Raw genomic sequence first — 9,221 nt, 5'->3', positions numbered from 1 at the left:
TGATTTGTAAATAGTTTGTAAATAAACCTGAGATAAGCTATTGTTTCTAAAAATAACTAATTTTAATATTCCCGCTGTATAAATCATACCACTGGCATTAAACTTAAAGTTAAATAGTCGTGTATATCTAATAATTTTAATATGCTAATTTATCACGCTGAATTTTATTTTTAAATTACTCATATTCTGTGCTGTAGTTCTTATGATTTCTCTACTATATTTCATTAAAATATCCCAATAATAATAGATTCATTAATATATATAATATTGTCACCACCATAAGACAGGAGCATTTATTTTCATAATTGAAAAGTGTATTAGTGTCGAATGGTCCATTTTTAGAGGTTTGTTAACTGTGGGTGTCTGATTCTAGATAAGCGTGGACAAGACTCCGTCATAAACCCCTCCCCAATTAGAATAAATGTTGTAGGTTTGTTTTGGTTATTGTAATACTAATATGAGTTATACTTAATTTTATCGAAGCGTTCCTGTTAGTATTAATCTATTTCTTAAATGGTATTAAAATTATATATAATGTAGACTAGATATTATACTATTACTACTATACCTTACGTTAACGTAGCCATTTTTGTAAGATTATGAAGACCTTGGGCCTAATTATTAATTAAGAGAACAGACATTATTTCGGTTTTACAATCTATATTAATATGTATTAATGATAATAATAATTATTCGGAACTAATCCTGATACGAATGAAATTCTTAATTTTAAATAAGAACAGAAGCAGTCTGTCGATACTGTAACTTGTAAGTTATAACTTATACTAGTTTGTAAATGATTAATTGGAAGTGGAATTTGGAAAGCTACACCGTTAATATCATTATCATGTACTGTTGTATTGTTCATTTGTTGTAACAGTAGGTTCTAAGTTCTGCAGTTGGTCAAGTTCTTTGCCATTTTTTTGGTAAAAATAATGCAAAATCCAGTCCACATAACAATGATAAATTATTTCTTTTATTTTTAAAGTTTAATGTCTGCAACAGCCACTTTCACCTATACCAGTGGTTCCCAACCTTTTCTTTACCAAGGACCCTTTTTTTTATAATTTTTTTCCCCATGGACCCTATGTTTTTGAAAGATTCTGCCTACCCAAAAAACTGTTTTTGTTAACTAATAATTAACTCGTTCTCCAACTTTTGACTATCAAATAAAAGACATATATAACTGAGTGTGCAATTAATAAAAACATCAGTATTAAGAAACTGACCTATACTATAGTCTATACTGTTTTAGTCCCAACTTTAAATAGAAAACTTAAAACTGTAAGTTAAACAGGAACTACTAGTGTAGGCCTAATTGACTGATATTAATAACATTTAACAAAAATTTCCTTGATTAATTGCAAATGCTGAATAACTTACTGATTATCTTACAGAAACATTGACTCTTAGTGAATAACTTTACTTAATTAATCTTCTCTCAATCATTTATACAAGGAATAGTTAACTCGGTTGTTATTAAAACTTAAATACATCAGTGAACTAACTATTGTATTTATAAATAATCTAATTTCATCTCTAGATGGAGGTTTACAATCTTAATGCATGCAACTTCTTGCTAACATCTAAAATATATCTTATTATAGTGCCTCTCTTGGATTGTAAAATCCCTTGAAAAATCCTGATCCAAAAATGAAACTACCCTAAACTGTCCATTCATGAAATACTTTTACTTTTGGTGGTTTTATTTCCTGAGGGTTATGGCATAAATATAAAATGGTCTCTTGTCCCTTATTTTGCTGTCCTTTTATTTGAAGAGTTCTGTCTGGGCAAATGGTAAACAAAATCCACTAGTGTCATTAATTTTTTGATCCACTGTAGGTGGTCTTAAGAGAAATTCTAGGTTACTCAGAAGGTTGACCTTCCACTCGCAAATTATTCTTTGGTGTTACCCAGTTGGCTGTTCTCCAATAATGATTGTGGTGGATGACATTTTCCCTCTGGATTTTGTTAACCACATCATTGATTATTTTCAATACAACATTTAACCCTTTCAATCACCTGCTTCCTTTTGAAGTTCATTCTTTCTTGTGGTGGACATTGTACAGCCTTACTATATCACCAGTTATATATAGTCTTATTAGCACTAACATCATACTGACTTTTTATTTTATCACTAGCTGATTTACATCTTTCCTAGGTAATTTCATGTATAACCTCAATAGTGTTCTTAATCCCTTTGCATATTCTGTGTAAGACTGCTTAGTAACTATTTTATGGATGCAAGTACAGAAGATCCAATCACACTTTTTTTTTTATTTCACTCCCAAATGTTGATGATGATGATGTGTTGTGTGTAGCTTCATGTGCTGATGTTGGTTAACCCATAAATAGCAGCGAGAGATCTTAATCCCATGTTTTTTATGTTCATCCACATTAATGGCTTATTGATTTAACAGTGTATTATTATGTCTGACCTCCATGCCACCAGAAGATAAATGAAAAGCTGTTGTCCTGATCTTTTTGACTTCAAAGATCTGGCAAATGTTTGCAAACAAGGCTGTTTTGATGTTTCATCTCTGATCTAAGTAAAGTTCCATAGGCATGAGAAATCTTGTAATGAATTTGTTGCTGAGTTTCTTTGCTAGAGTTACTGCTTCCTGGTTAGGAATAGCATATGCTTCCATACATTTGGTGAAATAGTCCTTTACAATGATGATGTATTTATATCCACAATTATTCTGTGGCAGAGGACCAAGCACATTACCTGCAATTCTTTCAGGTAATGTTCCAACACAACATTGTTGTAGTTACCCATGCTGTTTTTTGTACACTCGCAGCATAATTCACACATTTTACATCAATTTTCCGGTTTCCCAGTACCCAAACCATTAGAAATGTTTTCTTAGTTGCTCCACTGTCTTCGTAACACCTAATTGACCAGCTGTTGGTAGGCTTTGAAGATGACAGTATGCTTTGGAATATAGAGATTCTGGGAGTAGTACCAACTGCAGTTGTTTTTGTCCACTGGTGTTCATGTATGTTCCATTGTTCTTGCTGTTATAATCTCTCAGTAGTTCATAGATGTCTTTTGTAAGTTTTATCTTGTACTCTCTCTCTAAATCTCTAATAGCTTCATCAATTTTCTCTTCAATCATATTTATTTTTGTTTTTAATTTTTTAAATATTTCATTTCTTTTAATTTTTCTTATAATTTTCCATCATTTTCTTTTTGTTCTTTCTGTTGTTTTATCTATTAACAAGGTTTCTATCTCATTGTGTGTCATCATGGAAGTTGAAGTTCACTCAAATATTTATTTCATTTTCACCCAAACAATCCAACTTCTGACATTAATATTGTAATCTGTTCCATTGTTGGACTGTTTTGTTTGGAGCATTTGATGAAAATGTGAGATCCATTTCACTTAACATTAACAAAATTTATTTATTCTTTAACATCTAGTACAGACACTTTTAATATTAAACCAAATTTTAAATAGGAGTATTTTCAACAGAAACTGTTGTAGGCCTAATTCAATTTTAACACATAACAGAAATTTCCATGACTGATAACATATACTGACTAACTTATTGATGAGCTTACAGAAGCACTAGCTTTTACTTAATAACTTTACTCAGTCATTCTTCTTGATCATTTATACACTGAATTAACTAATGTATTTATAAATAATTTAACCTTCTCTCTAGATGTTAGATGAATGTTTTTGATCTTAACAACTACTGAATTATAAATTATCTAAAAAAAAGTAAATTTAAACTTTATTTAACTCCTCATTAGATAGAAAGTTGCCACTGGGTACTGTCAATCAGTTGTCTATCCTCTAGTCAGCAGTTCAAAATCAGTGACTGTCAGATAGCCTTAGTAACTTTGCAATAAAGACATAATGAGCAAGATTAGGCAGTAGGAATTGAACCTGAGGCCTTCAAAAGACCCCCCCCCCAAATATAATAATATTTTGAATATTTAGAATAATTGAAAACTTAATTTTGAGTAGTTGATTACTTTCATGATGTTACCAGTTAACTGTAATTTCAATTCTTCATTTAGGTTGAGATGTTAATCGATGTAATTGATACTTATGGGTAATCAATTACTTTTCCCAGCCCTAAAAGTCACAGATTGCCTCAGCAGCTTTGCTATAATAAAGACAGGATGAATGAGTTTGGTGCCAATATTTTAATTTCTTAGATTGATGGAAGAATTGGAAACCCTAATTTCAGCTAATTAATTATTTTCATGTCAATTGATTTATTCATAATTTTGATATAAGTTGTTGGAATAATGGAGAATGGTAACGATTGATTATTTTTATGACAATTGATATAATCAGAATTTTGATTAATTGATTGATGGAATAACCAAAATCAGTTATATTCAAAAAATTAATTTCATTTAATCGATTTAATTGTAATTTCAGTTAATACATTAGCTTACATAATATTAATTGATGTAATCACTGCTCATAGGTAATTTATTAAATCACCTAGATCTATTCAAAGGAAAAATTATAAGCCATACGAGACAATTTTATCCTGATATCTGATCATGGTATGTGCATGACTATTTTTATATCCCTTTCTGTTGTTTATAGCTTAATATTATAACTGAATGCATAAAAGAATATAAATAAGAGATAAGAACATTTATAGTGTGAATTATATCATTGATAAGTGATAAAAATACGTAAGTGGCTCTAGTTGTATATTTTCACATATCTACACATAAAACAAGTATTATACTTCAAAGTTGTCATTTAAAGCAGCAAAGTAATAAATTAGTATAGAATCTAAAATTAATTAAGGAGTTTTAAAATATACTTTTAAAAACTGTTGGTATGGAAACAGCCAAAATTATAAAAAGAATCAGAATATGTAAACATTTAATAAAACAAAAAAATTTCCAGAAAACTTGTGAATATTACACTGCACATTGAATGCCATGAATAAGGCATATATTGCACTTTAAAATTCTTCCTGAAAATAGCAATTTCTAAAAATAGATCACACTGGTTGAATTCATTGTAACTATGTATGTGGTGTTTGAAAAAATTGGCTTGCACTAAGGACTGAGTATTTGATGGGGATCCATGGTTCCCCTGGATTTTTATGTCTCATGGATCATTCCTTTTTATCTAAAGTTATAAATTTCTAATCATACTGTAAATAGCAGGTTACAAGGGATTTCAAAAATTTACAAAGCAGCAAAATTTTGAAACAATATTTCACAACTTGATACATTACAAAATTCAGAACCTGTTTGAGAAGTTTTAAAATGGCACAAGTACTCTGTCCAAAGTTACACATTTTCAATTATATTGCAATACAACTAATGTAAGTAATGGGTTAAAATCTACTTTACAATTGTCATTTAGAGTAATAAAGTAGCTAACCAATAATTCTTGTTATGATTAGAGCTAATTACATTACTTCGTAACACTTAAAATAATCAATCAAAATAATGATTAAATCAATGCCACAAAAGTAATTAATTTATAGACATTAGTGGTTTATTACTAATATCCTAAATATTCAGTATTGAAATATTGCCATTATGATTTTTTATTATTATTTTTGAATAATTCAAAAATCTTCAGCTTAATCGATTAGTGTCCAGATTTACAAAAATAATCAACTAATTGAAATTAGGTTTCTAATTATTTCTATTTTGTATTAGTCCAACTATCCAAATCATCAGAATATTGCCATTATGTTTGTTTGTAGTTAAGCACAAAAGTACACAATGAGCCATCTGTGCTTTGCTCACTCCAAGTATTGAAACTTGATTTTTATCATAAGATTTTATTATTACTATTAAACTTTTTCAACTTTTGGCCAGTATAGCATGGTGGTTATGTGGGTTGCTTCTTGATTTGAGCGTCTTGTTCGATGCCTTTTGCAACCAAGCTTGTTCACCCTTTCAGCTAGCTGCTGGACATTATATTTGTTTCTGGGTTTTGAATGATCTTAATTTTGATTGGCTCACAAAGGAATTTACTGATGTTTGATTGCCTTGACTGCACTTTTCTGCCTATTTGATGTTCAAGCTTGATTTCACAAAATTTGTTTATTTCAGTTAAATATGAAATGTGAGGTTAGGGTATACTATGAAGTGGGGTGGCTTGTTTCCATCATTTTTGACATGCTATATGCTAGTATAGAATTAATTACTTCATCCTTAAGGTCTTGCCATTGTACTTTGTTTTGTGCCATTACTTGAGCCTGTTCTCAGGTTAGCTTTGCCTTGGATTTCAATTCAGCTTCTGTTAATCTTCTCCATGTTGTTTTGGGTTTTGTTTTTTCCTCTAAGAACCCCAGGACAGAGCCTTTTTTATGTAGCTGACCTGTTCTTTCCTAAGCACATAGCCTATCCACAACCCTGATGTCTTCCTGTTCTGTCTTTCTTCTCACTTCCTTGTTTGAGATCTTTGTGGGCTATTGTACTCAAGAACTATCCTAAGGCACCTGTAGATTAATAAATGTAACTCTCTGGCAACTTATTTGTTTGTTTTCCAGCAGTCTGATCTATAGAGCAATATGATTTTTCATTTGTATTGAAGAATGAAGCTTTCTCTTGACAGAAATCTTGTTGAATTTATATAGTGGTTTTAGTTGTGCAGATGTATATCTAGTATTGTTGTTGACACAAGCATTCAAATCAGCATCTCTTCCTCCCTGCTCATTGCCCATGCATCCTAACTATGTAAAGTGGCTGATAACTTCTATTTCTTGCCCATTTACTTATAACTGTGTAACTTTGCATTAATCTTCAGTGACTTTGTCTGTTATGGATCAGGTAGTCCCAGTTTTGAACTTCACTGCTTGGTTTCCACATATATCTTTTGTTTTTGCTTTTGCCATTGCCAATAATTTTTTGCTGACTCTCATTCTCCCTTGTTTCGTGAGCCTTGTTCACCTGAATCTTTCCTTTCGTTGTAGGTAACTCCAATGGGAGGGCAACACATCCTTCATGAACAAAAGCATGTGAACAGGCTCATTCTTTCCTTGGCCATATCTGTTTTCAGAGGAGTTTTTTCTTCATTAGCTTTATTGGAGTTTTTGTGCTTGTTGTTTTAACCTTTCATTACTATTACAGGGCTCACACTTAACCTTTTTTTAGGGAGCCAGCTGGGCCCCAAAACATGCATTTTTAGGGCAAATCCTATAGTTTATTGTAAAATCTATCTTCTATCTATCTATCTTCTATATGCTACTAAAACTCTGAGATTGTTTGCTTGTCTGTAATTAAATACAGCAAAAAACGGCGCACAATATGAGAATAGAAATATGAATAGAATATGAGAAATGAGGATAGAAACAGAATAAAAAAGTTTCGTTAAAATCGGGCCACAGGTTACAGAGTTAGCACTGTTTTTCGGGTCACTTTTATGAAAATTTCTAGCATGAGTAATTTTACATCATACTACCATTCCCGCTCTTTATGAAACTACTTCGTTCAAATCTATTTCCCTATTTCGTCAAAAGATGGCAACGTAAGCACAACAACTTTAAGATGTTTATTATTAAACAACATACAAGCCAATGTAACGTACAGTGTGTGATATGTTAACCATAGTTACATTAAAATACTTTTGCTAACTGCATTGATCATTGAAAATGAATTTGACACTGTAATGTAATTTTGATAAGCTGTTTTGCTTTGTGAAGCATTAATTAGAAACAAACATGCCATTGAATGTAGCATTTAGGTGTTGTGCTGACTTACAAAAGTATCACATACATCTATCTATCTATATACTACTAAAACTCTGAGATTGTTTGTTTGTTTGCTTGTCTGTAATTAAATACAGCAAAAACGGCACACAATAGCGCCATACTTTTAAGAATACAGTAACCCTGAAATGAAAATAGAAACATAATAAAACAAGTTTTGTTAAAATCTGGCAGTGGGTTAATGAGTTAGTGCCATTTTTTGGGTCACTTTTATGAAAATATCTAGCATGAGTAATTTTACATCACACTACCGTTCGCGCTCTTTACGAAACTTTTTCGTTCAAATCTATTTCCCTGTCAATGTTCCCATCTTCATTAAAAGGTGTAAGATGACAAAAAACAAGATCTTGAAGAATTTCTCAATAATGTGCCTTGGTTATGGTAGGTAAGGAAATGAGAAAATTTTCTCAGTCAAAACAGTCATTCGCTGTATATAGTGAAAAAGATTTTTCATTTGGTGAATTTCGTAGTGTATCAGTTATCAATTTTTGCTGTTTCTTGCAGTAATTTGAGCAAGTAAGTATGAAATGTTTTTCTGTAAATTAACTTTTTTTTTTTTTTTTTATAGCAATTACGTTCTAATAAACCATGAGTAACATTACTATTATCTGTTATTTCTTATTTTCAAGCATTTTAAATCAACTGTGAAAAAAAGCTGCATTTTAGAAAATAGTAAATGGTTCTTTCCTTTTACTCCCGATCAACAATCAAATATCTTTCATGAATTATAGAATAACATGATGATTAGAATATTTAATTAAATTATCTCAAAATAAACCTTCATTTCGGTGCAATATTGAAATTAGCTTGAATTCTTCATAACCTATGAATAGTGGGTGACCCAACGGGTCACGGGTGGTCTAGTATACTGTATAGTGGAGGCATGGGCAGATCCAGGGGGTCCACTCCCTTCATCAGAATTCTAATACTTGTCTTTGGTTTCATCTATTGGTTCAGATTCCACATGAATGTTTCATATTTCAGGAAACAAAAGGGAATCCTCAATAGCTATGGCACTTGAAATTCTTTTAGGCAGGATTAGAGTAAATTAATCTATGAAACCTTTTTTTCCTTTTTATTAGTTATATTTTTGTGCACCAGCAATATCGAGGGTGAGGCGCGAGTACACGTGATTCAACTTTATTACCACCAGCATACCCTGAAATTGAAATTCTTGTAGGCAGGATTAGTATAAATTAATCTATGAGACCTTGGGCATGTTTGACCTCCTGAGTCCAAAACTGTAATTAGATCTCATATTGATCAAGAGATGACAGAGCTGTGAGCTAAAAGTATGTATTTGAAAAACTTGGAGCCATTATACAGTGGCTAAAAAACACAAGTCAAACAATTTCATTTTTTCAGACCACTTAAATGATTTTTATTCATATATGATCATTAATTTATCTCTAAAGCATGGTATAACAGTAACTTTTTGTTTCCCTTTAACCATTACTTTGCATGACACAAAGTTTTAGTAGTCTTACTATTAAAAATTTTAATTTAAA

General features: G+C 31.0%; 1 protein-coding gene across 9 annotated transcripts in view; it reads left to right on the top strand.

Moving 5' to 3' along the window:
* Positions 1-348: 348 nt before the first annotated feature.
* LOC106461524 (zinc finger protein 501-like) overlaps positions 349-9,221 on the top strand; it is a 25,503-nt gene continuing 16,630 nt past the window's right edge. For 2 of the 9 annotated variants that reach the window (XM_013921353.2, XM_022388508.1), the window contains exon 1: positions 351-426. The gene's annotated coding sequence lies outside the window, so the exon portion shown is untranslated. Of the gene's footprint in view, positions 431-498; positions 517-4,470; positions 4,532-9,221 lie in introns of those variants that run through there. The other 7 variants (XM_022388514.1, XM_022388509.1, XM_013921352.2 and 4 more) reach the window with 7 other exon arrangements.

The sequence above is a fragment of the Limulus polyphemus genome, unplaced genomic scaffold (assembly GCF_000517525.1).
Source record: "Limulus polyphemus unplaced genomic scaffold, Limulus_polyphemus-2.1.2 Scaffold978, whole genome shotgun sequence".
Classification (NCBI taxonomy): domain Eukaryota; kingdom Metazoa; phylum Arthropoda; class Merostomata; order Xiphosura; family Limulidae; genus Limulus; species Limulus polyphemus.
Note: the sequence above shows the minus strand (reverse complement) of the source record. Positions and strands in the feature narration are given on the sequence as shown.